Raw genomic sequence first — 17,107 nt, 5'->3', positions numbered from 1 at the left:
TGGGGGCATTGATTTGCACCCCCATTCCCCTTCCCTCCCTTCTCCCTTTCCATGTGACTTCATCAGATGAGGTGGCTACACAAATCAGCCTTCTAACTTCCACTGCTGGAAAGGCTTTTGCCAGGCACAGCAGCCCAAGGTCCCCATCCTGGTGGCGGGACTGGAGGAGGTCATTAGTACAGGTGGGTAGGTGGAACTATTCCTTCACCTTTCTTCAGCTCATGAAATCCAGAGCCTCCAAGGCCACCCGACCAGGGTTCACATAAATTGGCCTGATAGTGCAGCCTGGGAATGGAATACTGGACCAGCAAAGAGCTTCTGCATTGGTTTGAGTGAGGCAGTCCCTATCATCTCAAGCCAAGAGCTTAGTTGCATACCCAAATCTGGTTTGCCAATCCCAACCCAAGGACTGACATTCAAGCCCAGATATCATGTCGACTCACCTGATCCCAGCATCATGATCACATGGCTGACAATCTTCCAGGCCTCACAGGTGTTCACCGTATAGGAGTCACATGTTGGATTCAAGAAGAACCCCTGACATTTTGTGGGTTGCACTCGTAGCCTTGTGAGGTTGCAGAAATCTTCTAGGATGCTGTGTTGTTGTGTTGCATGCCCTCCCAGGAGTCACTCAGCAGTTCGAGACCATCTGCAAACACCAGGATGGTCAGGGAAGCATTCCTGACTTTCATTCCCTGCCTGAATGTTTTGAGCTTGCCTATCAGGGGGTCCATCGCAATGTTGAACAACAGGGAGGACATCGGGTCATCTTGCTCGACCCCAGATTTGATGATGATGGGTGGGGTGGAACCACTAAACACTTGTACTCTCATGATAACCTTCTGGTATGAATTTTCTATGAGATTCATGATGTGTTGGTCCACCCCTTTGGCCTTTAGGACCCAGGAAATGTGATTGTGTGACACCGAGTCAAAAGCTTTAGCTATATCCATGAATACTACCCCCAGCAGCTGCCTGTCTTGCTTCATCTTGCTCAAGATGAACTCAAACACCTTTGGGTTTTTGGCACACCAACTTGCCAATATGAACCCCCACTGGTGGGGGCTCATGGGGCATGCTGTGGTGAGCCGTGCAGTTAGCACTTGTGATAATACCCGTAACACAATGGATCCGATAGTGATGGGGTGCCAGTTGCTCAGCTGCCTCAGCTTCTCAAAGTCCACTGCCTTTGGTATCAGCACAGACTAACACTCCTTAAGTCTGTCTGGGACCATGCCAGTGATCAGCCACAGGCTGAACAGTTCAGCAAAAGCATCTCCCTCGGGGTCCGTGTGGCACAGATCTTTCAGGGTGAATTTATCTAGACCTGGAGCTGAGTTGTTGGCCGTTTCCATCATGTGCTTGACAGCCTCCTCCGGAGTGGTCAAGGCCTTGAATGTGAAGTTATCCACATCCCTTTGGAGCCCAAACTGTCCGAGACCCTCAAAAGGTGACTCAGCCTCCCACTTTTCTAGGTAGTCCTGGAAGACCTCCTCGAGCAGGAGGGTGCACTGATTACGCTCAGCGCCATCCAGGATGATGGCCACCAGGAGCTTCCTGTTGGTACCAGACAGGTGCTGGTACCAAAGGAGTGTGCCCCATTTGACAGCATGTTTGTTCATCCAGGATATAGGTTTGCCACCCTCCATGGGCCCCTTCTTGCTCAGAACCCTCTGTGGTCTTGGGGGCACCCCCAAAAACAAAGTCAAAACATCAAGGGAGACCGAGTCAACCCAGGCAGAAATCCTGGGTTGACCCTCCACCCATGAGCCCAAGACTTCCTGTACCTTGTCTGACAGACCCTGCCCCCTCTTCAGCCACTGGCGTGCCATTCTTATCCAGTGAAAATCTTCTTGATTTTCTTAGGTGGTTCAAATGGGCTTTGGGCTTCCATCTCTGGAGTCATGGGCTCCACCTCCACCACAGAGGTGGATTCAGTCTCACCACCCAATGTGGTCTGCTCAGGACTCAGAGAGAGCAACCTCCATTTGTCACTGATCTGCTTAGGCATCTTTGAAACCATCTCAGCAGCGATCAGCTGGTTGATGTTCTGGGCACCAGAGAACATTGTGTCAAGATTGGTGAGAGTTTCTTCTTCTTCCACCGACCAGCACCTGCATCTGGTCTGGGGCCTTAAACCAGTTCTCAACAGGTTATCTGCAACCCGTTCATCACTGCGTGTTACCGGATGCACGTGCCATTTGTGCTGCGATAGGCCTGCTTTCTCATTGAAGGAGGCAGGGTACTCAGGACAATCCCAGTCCTTCCTGGTCCACTCCCGCATCCTCCCCTGCCAATGTGGGATGTGGCAGAGGATGTCACAATGGGTGCACTGGTATTGCACATCCACCCACTTATGGTCCTCCACACAGTGGAGGGCCAGTGTGGAGGGTTTACGCACATGGTCCCTGCAAATTGGGCATGGAGGGTTTAAATCAAGCAGCCTCACCAGGAAAACCCTGTTGGAGGGTAGTTCACCCTCCCTGGTGGGCGCTCTCTCACTTGGGGTTGTGGTATCGGTCTCGGGCCTCTGCACTGAGGGGGACTCATGACCGAGGCTGTGTCACTGCCTGGATGTTTCTGACCTAGTGGCATTGAGGGGGTAATCTCTGGGGTGGGAGTGGGTTTCAAGGCCTGTGTCCCGGGTCTGCAGGTGGCTGCCCATGGGGCACCGCCTGCCATCGGTGTGGGGGCCTCACAAGCAAGGATCCCCCATCTGGCACAGCTACAAGCTGGCCATTCCTGTACCACCAAACCCACAGGGCCACAGGCCAACACAGGCACCATCTGGTAACTGCGTGGTGAACAGTTTTGGCTAGCAGCGGGGCCAACTATTGAGGACATTGTGATTTTTGCAATGAAGCAAAGGGGGCTGCCAAATGCTTGCGAGGCACTCAACAGGAAGGAAGCACTCCTCTGGCTGTACCGTGCCAGGATCAAGCTACTGACAGACCTGGGTCTGTGGCACCCAGCGGGAACCACATGGAGGTACCTGGCACAAACCTGCTATGACCATGTAACCAGACCATTGCCCTTAAAGGAGATGCCTCCTTAAGAGACTTATAGTTACTCCCACTGTTTACCTGCACTTCTTTGAATTTCTACACTTTGACATTCAGAGCACTGAGCAGAAATCACACCTGCCTTCATGATGCTTTGTTTTAATTAAACAGTCAGATTCCCCTGGTCCACACCAATTCAAAGTCAGCTGCTAGGCATCGGCTGAGGCAGAACACCACCCTCCCATCCCCATGGAGGAGGAGAGGTGGGCGATGCCCACTGCAGCTGGGATGATCCACAGGAAGGACTTGGCTTGCATCCAGAGTCACCCCAACCCCCCTGGGAGGAGGAGTAGGCACCTCATCCAGCCGTGGCTTGCACCCAGCCCCACTTCACACCCCAGCCCAACTGACCCAGCTCTTAGAGCCAATCCTTATCCAGAAGTTATGGATTGAGCTTGCCAACTTCCCTTACCTACATTGTTCTAACATGCCAGAGGCTGTTCACCTTGGAGACCCACTGCAGATATGCGTACAGCCTGGTATAAGATTTACACCTTCTCCCCTGGACTTTCAAGGACCAGAGAGAGCGCACCACGATGCTTTCCAAGGCTTGGGCCCCTCTCTTGGGGTGAACCCATTCCAGGGTGCCCTGCCCTACACAAAGAAATGATAGCTCTCCACAGGGCTCCTGCCGGCTTCTCTGGGATCGGTTGTGTTACCACACTGGATGCCTCACAGTGCCTGTCTCCACCACTCCAGACTCAGGAATCTGAACCTGACTCCCTTTTGATTGGCTGAGGGCAATGGAGGCCGTCTCCCATCCCTTCAGAATGGTGCTTGCCTATCTCTTAGGATCGACTGACCCCGATCAACTGCTGTTCACAGGAACCCTTCTCCACTTTGGCCTTCAAAGTTCTCATTTGAATATTTGCTACTATCACCAAGATCTGCACCTGCAGTAGCTCCGTCTGGGCCCACACCCTAGGCTTCAAGACCTACTGTAGCAGCCCTCCTACTCATAGTGGCCTAGCCCCCACAGCTCTCATTGCCAGTGATGGCTGGGTATGGGCCCAACACTCCAGCACCATCCTTTTTCAGAGCTAGTTGATTTGGCAGGTGAGTTGTTACACACTCCTTAGTGGAATCCAACTTCCATGGCCACTGTCCTGCTGTCTATCTTAACCAACACCTTTTCTGGGGTCTGATGAGCGTCAACATCAGGTGCCTTAACCTGGCATTTGCTTCATCCTGCAGCACTGGTTCTGCTTACCAAAAGAGGCCCACTAGACACTCACATTCCATGCCTGGCTCCACACCAATGAGCCAGGCTTCTTATCCATTTAAAGTTTGAGAATAGGTTGAGACCGTTTTGGCCCCAAGACCTCTAATCATTTGCTTTACCAGATAAAACTGTGGAGACAGACGAGTGCCAGCTATCCTGAGGGAAACTTCGGAGGGAACCAGCTACTACATGGTTTGATTAGTCTTTCACCCCTATACCCAGGTTGGGTGACTGATTTGGATGTCAGGACTGCTACAGACCTCCACCAGAGTTTTCTCTGGCTTCTCCCTGCCCAGACATAGTTCACCCTCTTTTGGGTCCTAGCACGTACGCTCATGCTCCACCTCCCTGACAGGGTGGGCGAGACGGGCTGGTGGTGTGCCCTCTGTAAATGGTGGCCTCGGGATCCCACCTCAGCCAGTGCGCACCGGCCCTGACCTTCATTGTGCCACAGGCTTTCATTCAAGCCTCTGACTCATGCACATGTTAGACTCCTTCATCCATGTTTCGAGATGGGTGAGGTGGGTGGCCAACATCACCGCAGACTCCAAACACCAGCATGGCCCTCCCCACCCAGCAGCATGATGCAGTCAGGGCACACTGAGGACTGTCCGCCCCAGTTGACAGTCACACTGGGAGTGAGGGGGCCCATCCCCTGGCAGGCCCTTGAATTGCCCCCCACCATGAGGAGGGAGGGATGGGGGGCTGTGGGGGAAGGCACGGCAGTGGTCATCTCCCTCAACCCCAGGATATGGCAAGAGCTGCTGCCTGGGGGCTGTAACACTCACCTCCACAAAGTGGCAAGCCACCTGCCCACCAGGCCTTCCCAGCCAACCCAAAGTGGGTTGCAGTGCACTGCCATGGTGGAAATGCACCCAACAGGGGCCAGGGCTGTCCGGGTGGCGGTCCCCAACCACCCCGCCCTGTGGAGGGAGGGGTAAGGGGGAATCTGTCATCCTGGGCCGGGCGACCCAGCCCATTGGGTTGAATCCTTCAGGCAGATTGCATGGACCCCACCCATTTATCTCTTAATGGTTTCATGCCCTCTTGAACTCTCTCTTCAAAGTTCTTTTCAACTTTCCCTTATGGTACTTGTTGACTATCAGTCTCATGCCAGTATTTAGCCTGAAATGGAGTTTACCACCTGCTTTGGGCTGCATTCCCAAGCAACCCGACTCTGAGAAGACCCGGTCCCGGTGTGCCGGAGGCCGCTACTGACCTCACACTGTCCATGGGCTGTGCTTTGATCAGAAGGACTTGGGCCCCCTGAGAGCAGCACCAGGGGGTGGGTCCAAGTCCACCGGAAGCCTGCAGCCTGCTTCTCCACCCTGAAGTCTGAAGCAGGCCTCTGGAAAGGGTCTGCACAGCCCTGGCAGCCTGCCGAGTTCCCTTTCCCTCCCCCAGTCAGCTGGGCTGAGGAGGCCGGGGGGAAACCCAGGGACATAAGCGAGGGGAGTGGACTGGCCAACCAGCCCACCAGGGTGCATGACCCAGAGGGAGGCTGGGGTGACATGGATGCAAGAGCAAGAGAGGGCACCACCATGCGGTGGGGTGGGTGGCCCAGCAATAGACCAATGCTTCTGAGAGAAAATCCTGGCACCGGGCAGGAGCCCCTCCAGGGACCCCACCCCTTGTCTCCCCTTGGGTCCTGAGTGGAGGGGAGTGGGGGCAGAGGGGGCCACTTGGGGGAGCCACAGGCCGCCCCAGGGCCTGCTTGGCACCTGGGCCCCCTGTGGCTGGGGGACCCATCCTGCACACCAAGTGATTCAGCCTGGGACTGGTCTGCATGAGGGCCCCAAGGGCCCAGAGGCATGCACACGTGGAGGCTGGAGACATGGATGTAGTGGCACTGCCCTCTGCCCCACGCCTGCCAAGCCAGCATGACACACAGTGACCCCATTAATGATCCTTCCCTATTTTCACCTACAGAAACCTTGTTATGACTTTTACCTATTCTAGATAGTTAAGTTCAATTGTCTTCTCGGTGCTCCACCAGGGCCGTGACTGACTCCAGCGGGGCCATCTGAGGACCTCACTAAACCATCCAATCAGTAGTACCAATGGGTGGTGTATACAAAGGCTAGGGACTTAATCAATGAGAGCTTATGACCCGCACTTACTGGGAATTCCTCGTTCATGGGGAATAATTGGAATACCCAATCCCCATCACAAATGGGGTTCAACGGGTTACCTGCACCTGTCGGTATAGGGTAGATACACACTGACCCAGTCAGTGAAGCGTGCGTGCAGCCCTGGACATCTAAGGGCATCACAGACCTGTTATTGCTCAATCTCCAGTAGCTGAATGCCACTTGTCCCTCTAAGACGTTGGACACTGACCACTCAGGGCTTGCATAACTAGTTAGCATGCCAGAGTCTCATTCATTATCGGAATTAACCAGACAAATCACTCCACCAACTAAGATCGGCCATGCACCACCAGCCACAGAATTGAGAAAGAGCTATCAAACTGTCAATCTTTTCTGTGTCCGGGCTGGGTGAGGTTTCCCATGTTGAGTTAAATTAAGTCACAGGCTCCACTCTTGGTTGTTCCCTTCTGTCAATTCCTTTAAGTTTCAGCTTTGCAACTATACTCTTCCCAGAACCCAAAGACTGGTTTCCCAGAAGCTGCCCAGCGGGTTATGGAAATAATGCTGTGGGATCACTAGTTGGCATCCTTTATGGTTGGAACTATGATGGTATCTGATCATCTTTGAACCTCTGACTTTTATTCTTGATTAATGAAAACATTCTTGGCAAATGTTTTTGCATTGATTCATCTTGCCAGTCCAATAATTTCATCTCTAGTGGCACAATACAAAAGCCCCCGACCGTCCCTCTTAATCATGGCCCCAGTTCCAAAAACCAACAAAATAGAACTGGAGTCCTATTCTTGATTCCTAGCTGGAGTGTTCCAGTCACCAGCTTGCTTTGAACACTCTAAATTTTTCAACGTAAATGCTTTGGACACCCAGGACACTCAGTTAAGAGCATCAAGGGAGTGCCAAGAGGCAGTGGTTGGGATAGGCAGTAGCTCACCTAGTGGTGACCACCAGCTCGATCCCAAGATCCAACTACAAGCTTTTTAACTGCAGCAACTTTAATATACACTATTGGAGCTGGAATTACCACGGCTGCTGGCATCAGACTTGCCCTCCAATAGATCCTCGTTAAAGGATTTAAAGTGTACTCATTCCATTTACAGGGGCTCAAAAGAGTCCTGTATTGTTATTTTTCTTCACTACCTTCCTGGGTCAGGAGTGGGTAATTTGCACACCTGCTGCCTTCCTTGGATGTGGTAGCCATTTCCCAGGCTCCCTCTCTGGAAGCAAACCCTGATTCCCTGTTACCCATGGTCACCATGTTAGGCACAGAAAGTACCATTGAAAGTTGATAGCGCAGACATTCAAATGCATTGCCACCACCACAGGGGCGTGCGATTGGCCCGAAGTTATCTAGAGTCACCAAAGTGGGTGGGTGAGCCTGGGTTGGTTTTGGTCTGATAAATGCACGCATCCCCAGAGGTCAGCACTCATCAGCATGTATTTGCTCTAGAATTACCAGTTATCCAAGTAACGGTTGGAGCAACCAAAGGAACAATAACTGATTTAATGAGCCATCCACAGTTTCACTGTACTGTCCATGTGTACTTAGACATGAATAGCTTAACCTTTGAGACAAGCATATGCTACTGGCAGGATCAACCAGGTAGTCAAGCTCCTTGGGTTAGGGAGAGTGGGGTGGGGGAGCCTCATGGATGGGCACCCACTGGCCCAGGAGGGTCAGTGACTTTCCAGCCCACAGCCCACTGCCCCTCAGTGACAATACAGGGCCCCTTCCCCAGGGCAAGGAAGGAACAAGGACCACAACACAGTGACATGGGAAGGACAGCAGGGAAGGAAGGGTGGGTGACATGTCAGAGCCCAAGCACCCTCTTCCCACCCACTTTCCCCAGGGTGCCCCACCTCAGGGCACCATAGCATATGCCTCACTGGCAATTGCCCACACACTAAATGCTAGAGAAAGCAGTGTCCATGAGACAGGGAGGGTGGAGGGGCAGGGCCGGGACCCACACAAGGCTTCCCCAGCTGGGCCTGCTGATCCTCACCGGTATCTCTCAGCACGGTCAGACCTCTGGGAGTGTTGCCCTGTGGGGTCAGGCTAACTCTCAGGAACTCAATATTGCACTGTTAGACAGGAGGGTGTGACAAAATTGCACATATAAAAACACATAAATCACTTAGATGCATACACACACACATACACACACACTACCAGCTCAGGCACATACACATTCAAACCAGCCTAGGCACATGCATACCTGTCACCAAGTCAAGCACATACGGTATACAACCCAAAAGTTAGACAAAGATCACTATTTTGTATATCATGCACACAATGCCATACACACACACACACATACACACACACTCATCAGTTTACACACATACAACCCACCTACACGTACACACAGGTACGTTCCTAAGTTGTGTGTTGTGATGTGTATGTATGTATGTATATGCTTGGTGTACTTGGGATACCTAGGAAAAGGTTAAGGTAAGAAAGTAGAAGTGTAGGGAGTGGAAGTTGCTGGGTCCGCGATTAGAACCGGTAGACTACAGGGGCCTGGGTTGAAGAACTGAGACTCAGGGGTAAGTTTAGGTTAATTGAGCTTAACTGATTAAAAGACAATGCCTAAAGCCTGCAGAACAGGGGAGCAATGCTGGCACAGAGGCTGGTACTGGAGCCAGAGCTACGGGGGAGCTGAAAGATAGGTGGGGAGAGGGAAATGGGACTAAAGGAAAGTGGGGCTCTGGGTGTGGGGAGCCAGAGGATGTCTCCAGGGCAGCTAGAGAAGCTGAAGGGATTGGCAGTATGTGCTGGGAGCTGGAGAAAGGCTCCAGCTGCTGGAGAAAATTGAAGGACAGTCACAAGGAGCTGGAAAGCTGAGGGGGAGGGGGAACTACAGAAGATGTGGGGGAAGCTTGAAAACAAAGTGACGGACAGAAGAAAATCACAGGAAAAGTAGCATGAGAGACTGAAAGACAGCAGTGAGACAGAAGCAGGAGAGGGAGAAATGAGACAAAACTTAGAGGGGTGAGAAGCAGAGATTGGAGGAGGGCCAAAACATAATAAAGCAAAACCCAACTTAGGGGTCCAAATAACAGTTTTATTACACAGACAACACACTTCACAGCCCCATGAAGATATTGGTTAACACACACACACACACACACACACACTCACACTCACAATGGCAGCAGGGGAAAGAGACTCAGTGGAAGGGCTGGAGTCCAGGTGGGGAAGAGAAGCAGCGTCCAAGTTCTTGGTTGAAGAGGGGGTGGGGGATGATAGGCATCCTTGTCCAGTTGGTGTTTTCCAGAGGGGGGTCACTGGCATGGCCTCTGGGTGGATAGATGGTGTAGTATGGTGCTGGTCCAGATGGAGAGGGTGTCCCACTGGGTCTGTCTTAACTGCCCCTTTTTATAGGAGCAGACCTTGTGTGACCCTAGTGACAGGAGGCATGCCCAGGCAAGGGTCAGCCCCCGGCGTACTGAGCATGTGTGATCCATGCAGGGATGTGCAGTTTCAGGTGTCTGTAATTGTGGGGTACAATGGTAGAGTTGCTGGTTCTGCAGGGTCTTTTGTCTTTCAAATGTGGGTTCTTGTCTGTGTTCCTGGGGGAGGTCCATGGTTCCTGGATGAATCAATGTGAGGTGATGGCTCAGTTATTACAGGCCATTCAGCAAAGGCCTGCTACCATTGTATTTCAATCATTCCCAATCACTCTCATTCATCTGGGAATCAATTTACATGGGAGGGGCATGTGATTCATACAGTTGCCACATGGGATGCCCAGGCAGAGGACAGAAGATGGAGGCTTGACATATAAAGTGGAAACTTTGACATGACTTTGGTTCACTTACAAACACAGGCCTAAACCATACAATATCCATATGAAACAATAAAAATCAATGAAAAATGATAATAATACAATATACAACAGTACAAATCAATACAAATCTAATAATTATACAACATAAAACAGTGGATATCCAAAACCAAAAGCTTGCTACCAAAATAAAAATGTTAAAGCTTATCCTAAGTCTGAGTTCACTTATCCTTATCTATAGGAAATAGAGAGGGAGAGAAAAAGTTAGAAATGGTCGGGGAAGGGGAAGGAATGCAATGTAAAATAAAGAAAAAAAGAAAAACTGGGGGTTTTGCTACAGGACGGCTCCCAGGGAAGTTCAGTCTAGCTCAGCATGGGTTTGGCCAAACCTCCTCCTCCGGGGAGGGGGAAGAGCCTCATCTCCAATGGTGGAAGTCAAGTGGGTAGGGGAGGTAGCCGCTTCGCTTGAACACCAGTGGAGGGACCACAGGTCCACTAAGGGCCCTCCATGATGTGAGCCCAGTTGCCACATCAATCAGTAGAGAGGAAAAGAGAAGAAGGGGGGGAGAGTTAACTGCCTCAGCTGAACACCAGTGGGGGGACCACCAGCCCACAAAGGGCCCTCCCCCAAAGAGGGTTTGCCTCATAGATCAGAGAAAGGAGCTGAGGGAGCCATCATCAGGGAAGCATGTCCTTGAGCAAGGTTGTCTTCAGGGTACAGTTTGGGAAGCATGGGGCAGTGGTGTGGATATGTGGAAGGGGCTGCCGCTGTTAGGCAAGGGGAACCCAGATGGAGCAGAAACGTGTGCACTCCGCTGTGCAGCAGTGCCAGAAGAGCCAGGAGTCCTGGTCAGCTAGCTGCTTGGGCTGGGCTTGTGGTCGGGTGGCAACCATGGTGAAGACAGGGAGGCAGCAATCTTTCATACAGCTTGGGTAGCTCAGTCGGTAAACCTTCAGACTTTTAATCTGAGGGCCCAGGGTTCAAATACATGCTCAAGCAAGAGTGGGGTCTTGCCCTAGACTCAGCCCTGGGAAGGTATGAGAATGGATTAGGCCAGTCCCTGCTGCTGGCTTTCTGGAAGGTTTCCTCTCATGTCTATTTCCTGCTGGTGAGCCTTCAGCCATTGCTTGCACTGGGAGCAGCCCAGGGCTCCCTTTGGCTTCCCACCCATGGCAGCCAGGTGAAGAAAGAGCAGCAGTTGCTCCTTCCTCTCCACCTCATTGCTTGCCCTGTGGGTGATCTGAAGTCAGGGAGTCTGCAGGCAAGGGGGGCTGCCCTGCCCATGCCAAGCCTGGCCTCCCAGCGCGTCTCTTGGGGCTACCGGCCCCTGGCATTTTGCCTCCTCTCCACGTCCTGGCTTGCTGCACAGGACTTTCTGGCCATCTGCCCAAGCAGGAGAGCATCACTTCAGAGGTCATCATGAGGGAAGAGCCACAACGGAAGTCAGCTTGGAAGCCTGGGCTCGGAAATGCACAGCAGTTCCATGGCACAAGAGGGTCCCATGCCACAGGGTCTTGAAATGTGGCAGGGCAGAGTTAGGGGTCAGCAGGTGCCCAGCTTGTTGGTCTAAGGCCGTGATCTCTGCTTTGGGTGCTGGAGGTCCTGGGTTCAACTACTTGAATGAGCCCTACTTCTCCTTCTGCCTGGGGAGACTTGGTTTGCATCCTTGTGCGCGGTGATCCCCTTTTATCCATCCCCAGAGGAAGGTGGGGCCATTTCCTTGTTGCAGGTGGTGCATGGCCCAGAACATGGAGGGCTAGGTACCTCCGTACCCCTGTCTCCATGGTCCTCCAAGCCCATAGTGTTGGGGGATGGTGGCTGTCAAGGCATGGAGCTGGGCTGTGGGGGAGGGGGAGAGGAATCAGGGCCTCACCCACCTTGAGCAGGGACCTTCATTCCCACTTGGGTCAGATGACTATTTGTGTGTGGGTGTGGCTGAAGAGCTGAGGGAGCCATCTTCAGGGAAGCATGTCTTTGAGCAAGGAGTCTTCAGGGCAGAGTTTGGGGAGTCTGGGGCAGTGGTGCAGAGATGTGCAAGTGGCTGCCTGTGTTCAGAGAGGGCAACCAAGTGGGAGGTTGAACATGTGCACTCCACTTTGCAGCAGAGTGCCAGAGGGGCCAGGAGGAGTCCTGGTTGGCTAGTTGTTTGGGCTGGGCTTGGGGCCAGGTGGCAACCATGGTGAAGAGAGGGATGCTGCTTTTTCATCTTTTTCCTTGATAGCTCAGTTGGTAGAACTTTTGACTTTTATTCTGAGGATCCAGGGTTCAAGTCTCTCTCAGGCAAGTGATAGGCCTTGCCCTAGGCTCAGCCCTTGAAAGGTGTGAGAGTGGACAGGGCCAGTCCCTGCTGCTGGTTGTGATGGAGGTGTCTGCCTGTGTAGGGCTGCCCTTTTCCTGCTTATATGCCTATAGCCATTGATTGCACTGTGAGCAGCCCAGTTAAGGGGCTACCCATGCCAGGAGCGGGAACCCAGCGGGAGGAGAAAAGTGTGCACTCCACCATGCAGCAGAGTGCTAGTGGAGGTAGGAGTCCTCATCTGCTAGCTTCTTTGGCTGGGCCTCGGACCAGTCTGGAAACCATGGCAAAGAATGGAAGCATGCAATCAGGCAATATGTGTTAGTCACCCCAGGTGCTGTATGAAGGTCAATCTGGGGTTTGTGGGGTCTGGAGGGCCATGTTTTGGGGACTGACTGGAGGGGTTTGGGGTGGGCACTTGCATGTGTGTGCCCATGTGTGTGTGTGGTGGGGAGCATGGATGTGTGCAGGGGATAGCTGTCTGAGTGGGATTGAGTGCATGCCAGCACTGAGGGAAGCTGTCTGGGCTCCAGATCTTTTGGGGCCAGGGGAGGTGGGGAGGACATGCCTACCCCTGCAGTGGAGGGAAGGGGTGTGCAAAGCCCTTCAAGGGCATCAGGGAGCTGCATGGCTGGGCTGGAGGCACCGGGCCTGGTGCCTTTGCTTGGAAAGGTAGGGGATTGTGGGGCAGCAGCACAGAAGAGGGGTGGGTAGGCTGTGGCTTGGGAGTGAGGGGCAACAAAATGTGCAGGGGTAGAGCATCCACATATGACTTCCCCCTCCCTCCCTGTTCAACAGGTGTCCTCGTTTTGGAACTGGAAATATGGTTACCCTACCAGTGCCCCCAGCCCTTAGCGACTGTTGCGCCATTCCAGGATGGGAGTGACAGGGTTCCTTTCTCCCAGCACGGCCCTGTGGGATCATGGGATGGGTATAATGGAGCTGAAGCTGGATCTGGGATGGGTTCCATGGGCCAGCTGTAATGGAGCTGTAATGAGCTCTGGGGTGAGTGTCATGGGCCAGGTATAATGGAGCTGCAGACAGTTCTAGGGTGAGCACCTGGGGGCAGGTGTCACAAAGCTGTGTCCAGTGCTGGGGTTGGTGCCAGGGATTAGGTATTCTGGTCCCCTGCTCTGTGTCCCCCTAGGCCCAGCCCTGGCCCCTCCCTAGGCCCTGGGGTATAACCTTGAAAAGGCCCACACAGTTGTCCTGGCCCCTGGCATTGGACAGGTCCTGGATTTCAGTCTCTAGGTCCCAGACTTTGGAAATGGCAGGTAGGAGCAGCCCCGTAGTTGTGTAGTGGGGCAGAGGAGGGTTAAGGGCCTGGATTCCTGGGTTCCCTGGGAGGGGAGTGGGGTTGGGGGATGAGAGCAGTGGGGCTGGGAGCCAGGATGGCTGGGTTCTTTAGCAGAACAGAGAGACTCCCTGGTGACATGAGGGAACTCTGGGCCTCTGCCTGCGCTTGGTGCATTTCCTCTTGTCCATGTTCAGCCCATGCTGCAGCCTCCTGGTTCCCCTTTCACTACCCCAATGTCCTCAGCTGTCACCACAAAGCCAGGGGCTAATACAGGACAGATATGATAGCCTGACCAGAACTGGGGCAGGGGAACTAGGGAACTTGGGCACTAGAAGCCTGGACACCTGGGTTCTGCAGAAGGTGCCCCTAACCTCTGCCTGCTCCTGCAGGGAGCACAACACCCCAGGGTGCCTGTACCAATGCACTGTCCCCACCAACTCCTGTGAGCCTGTTCTTGTGCGCAGTGAGTTGGGGGAGTGGGGATCTGGGTGGAGGAAGGGTGGGAAGGGGGTGAGTAGCAAGGCTGGGAGCAGGGATGGCTGGGTTTCCTGGGAGGGGAGGGAAGGGGAGGAGTGCTGCAGGGTGAGAGCAGTGCGGGCTGGGAGCCTGGATGCCTGGGTTATCTGGGGAGGGAGGGGGGCTGCAGGCTATGAGCAGAGGGTGCTAGGGCAGGAACGCCTGTGTTGTCTGAGTTGAGAGTGGGTAACCCCTGCCCACCCCTTCTCTGCTTGCAGGTGGAATTGAGACCCCCCTCCATGTGGGCATGTCCCTGGCCAGTGATGGCACACAGCTGATGGTGACTGTGTGGCTGGGAGGTGGGGAAGGGGGCAGGATGGTGGGGTTGGGGCTGGCCTGACCCCCTGCTTCTCCTCTCCCCATGCCTGCAGTCCCAGAGTGACCCAGGAGCATGGCCAGAACTTGTACAGCCAAGTGGGTGAGGCACTGGGGAGGCCCCAGAAGAGAATGTGCCACTGTGGCACAAATCTGATGGGGGTAACGTCCTTCCCTACCCCATGGGGAAGCAGGCAGAATCCTGGAGCTTGGGGGTACTGAGGCAGGTGCAGTGCCTCAAGGGTCTCTGGAGAGCTCAGGGCCAGGATGTGGGTGCCAGAGGTTGGAATTGTTGGCCTTGGGGCTGTGGGTCCTGGGTCAGTGACGAGTACAGACCAGGAGGACCCAGGCTGCACTGGGGGGCTTCCCCATGGAGCAGAACCAAGGGAACCCAGTTAGTGGAGACTGCACACACCAACTGCTGTATGCAAAATGCATGTGCATGCACACACCAAGCACCCAGGCCACACTCACACAAAACTCAAGTCTGGGACACACAGCACACACAATTCGGCATCCTCAAAACACACACACAAGCAATGTGGGTGTCCAGAACACATCCATGCTTGGACAGGTGGGATGCCAAGGACACACAAAATTCAGGTGTTCTAGATTAACAAGTACACACACATACCCCTGATACACACCCACACCCCTGATATACACATACACACAAAACCTAGGTGCCTGGGACACACACAGAGAACTTAGGCATCCAACACACAGAGAAAACTTGTATGAACACACAAACACACACACACAAACAGAATTCAGACATTTGGGACACACATACACACACAATGTAGGACACACACAGAGAACTCAGGTGTCCAATATACATGGACACAGAACCCGGACATCTGGGACACACATACACACACAGAGAACCCAGGTGTTTGGGATATACACACAGACACATACACACAAATCAGAAGCCACACTGGTACCTCGAGGTATGTAGAAATAAAACATTTAAAGCTGTAACTATGTCTGAATTGGTGATTCTCTGAATCAGCACCAAATCTTCAGATTTGGATTCAGTCAAATCGAATCAGGACAGTGATGAGATTCAATTAATTGAATCACTGTCCCTGATTCAGGCCAAATCCAAATCAAATAGGACCTGTTTCGCACACCCTTTCTGATGCCCCAGACTCCTCTGTGGTGTCCCAAAGCATACATGCCACATGGAAGATGAGAGGAAGAAAAATCCCCAAGTGCATCAGGTGGGAGACCTTCTGGCAGGGAGATGATGAAGAGGAAAGAGAAATATGTAAAACATGTGGCTCCATGGGGCAGCAGTAGCATGTCTGACTCCAGATCAGAAGGCTGTATGGTCAAATCACACTGGGGTCAAGTAGTTCATCTTGAGTGGTTTCTGGGTTCCTGGAACAACCCTACTCCTTGTGGTGTTTTTCTTGATATGGTGAGATAGTGTACAGGGACCCAGGGTCTATAGCTTGGTGAGAGAGGAAAGAGGTGGCATAATCCCACTTGTTCAGGTGAGACATGTGAAAGAAGGTTCAGTGAGACAGAAACAAGGGGGGTGGGTTTAAACTGGAGAAACCTGCCCTAGGGCTCTACCAAGAGCTGAGTTCACATCTCTGTGTCTAGAGCCCAAGTGGGATCATGACAGCAATGGACATATGGGCACTTGGCTCTCTGCTTCTTTCCATTTCATGGTGTGGCCAGACCCCAAGACCTCCTGTGGAGCCAGCCAGGAAGGAAGAAGCTAGTAGAGGCTGTGTGCAAACTGCACTGGGCTCAGGCATTTTGTCTTTGGGTAACTGTGAGAGCCTGGTTCTATGGGGTCACACTCATCCTCTGCTGGTGGGGAGGAAGGGGTAGAGACCAAGGAGGGCTTTTTGCCAGAAACAGTGGTGAAAGCATTGATGTCTCAAAGGCTGGAGCAGATAGGAAGTGGGGATGATATACCAGAATAGAATCACAGAATCATAGCAAGTTAGGGCTGGAAAGGATCTCAGGAGGTCACATCTAGTCCAACCCCCTGCACAAAGCAGGACCATCCCCAATGAGATCATCCAAGGCAAAGCTACGTCTAGCCGGGTTTTGAAAACCTCAGTGGATGTAGCTTCCACTGCCTCTCCGGGTAACCTGTTCCAGGGTTTTACTGCCCTCCTAGTAAGAAAATTCTTCTTAATATCTAACCTAAATTTCCCTTACAGCAATTTGAAAGCATTGATCCTTGTTCTGTTATCTGGCAGTACTGACAACAGTCCAGCTCCATCCTCTTTCAAACCCCCCTTCAGGTAGTTGAAGGCTGCTATTAAGTCCACTCTCCTCTTTTCTAAACTAAATAAGCCCTTTCTCCCAATTTTTCTTCACAAATCATGTCCCCCAGCCCCTTCACCATTTTTGTCACCCACCGCTGGACTCTGTCCAGCTTGTGCGCATCCTTTCTGTAATGGGTGGCCCAAAACTGAACAGTGTACTCCAGATGTGGCCTCATCAGTGCTAAGTATAGGGGAATAATCACCTCCCTTG

The 17,107-nt window shown here is 52.8% G+C and overlaps 1 long non-coding RNA gene across 1 annotated transcript; it reads left to right on the top strand.

Annotated features, from left to right (window-relative positions):
- Positions 1–3,340: 3,340 nt before the first annotated feature.
- On the top strand, positions 3,341–16,523 carry LOC109303303. The gene is made up of 3 exons (XR_002099048.1): positions 3,341–3,531; positions 5,216–5,221; positions 16,513–16,523. It is a non-coding gene; the product is annotated as an uncharacterized LOC109303303 (long non-coding RNA).
- The last annotated feature ends 584 nt before the right edge of the window (positions 16,524–17,107 follow it).

This window comes from Gavialis gangeticus, unplaced genomic scaffold (genome assembly GCF_001723915.1).
Source record: "Gavialis gangeticus isolate Ggan-Ray unplaced genomic scaffold, GavGan_comp1, whole genome shotgun sequence".
In the NCBI taxonomy this organism is placed as follows: domain Eukaryota; kingdom Metazoa; phylum Chordata; order Crocodylia; family Gavialidae; genus Gavialis; species Gavialis gangeticus.
The sequence above is the reverse complement of the archived record's forward strand: the minus strand, read 5'-3'. Positions and strand labels throughout refer to the sequence as shown.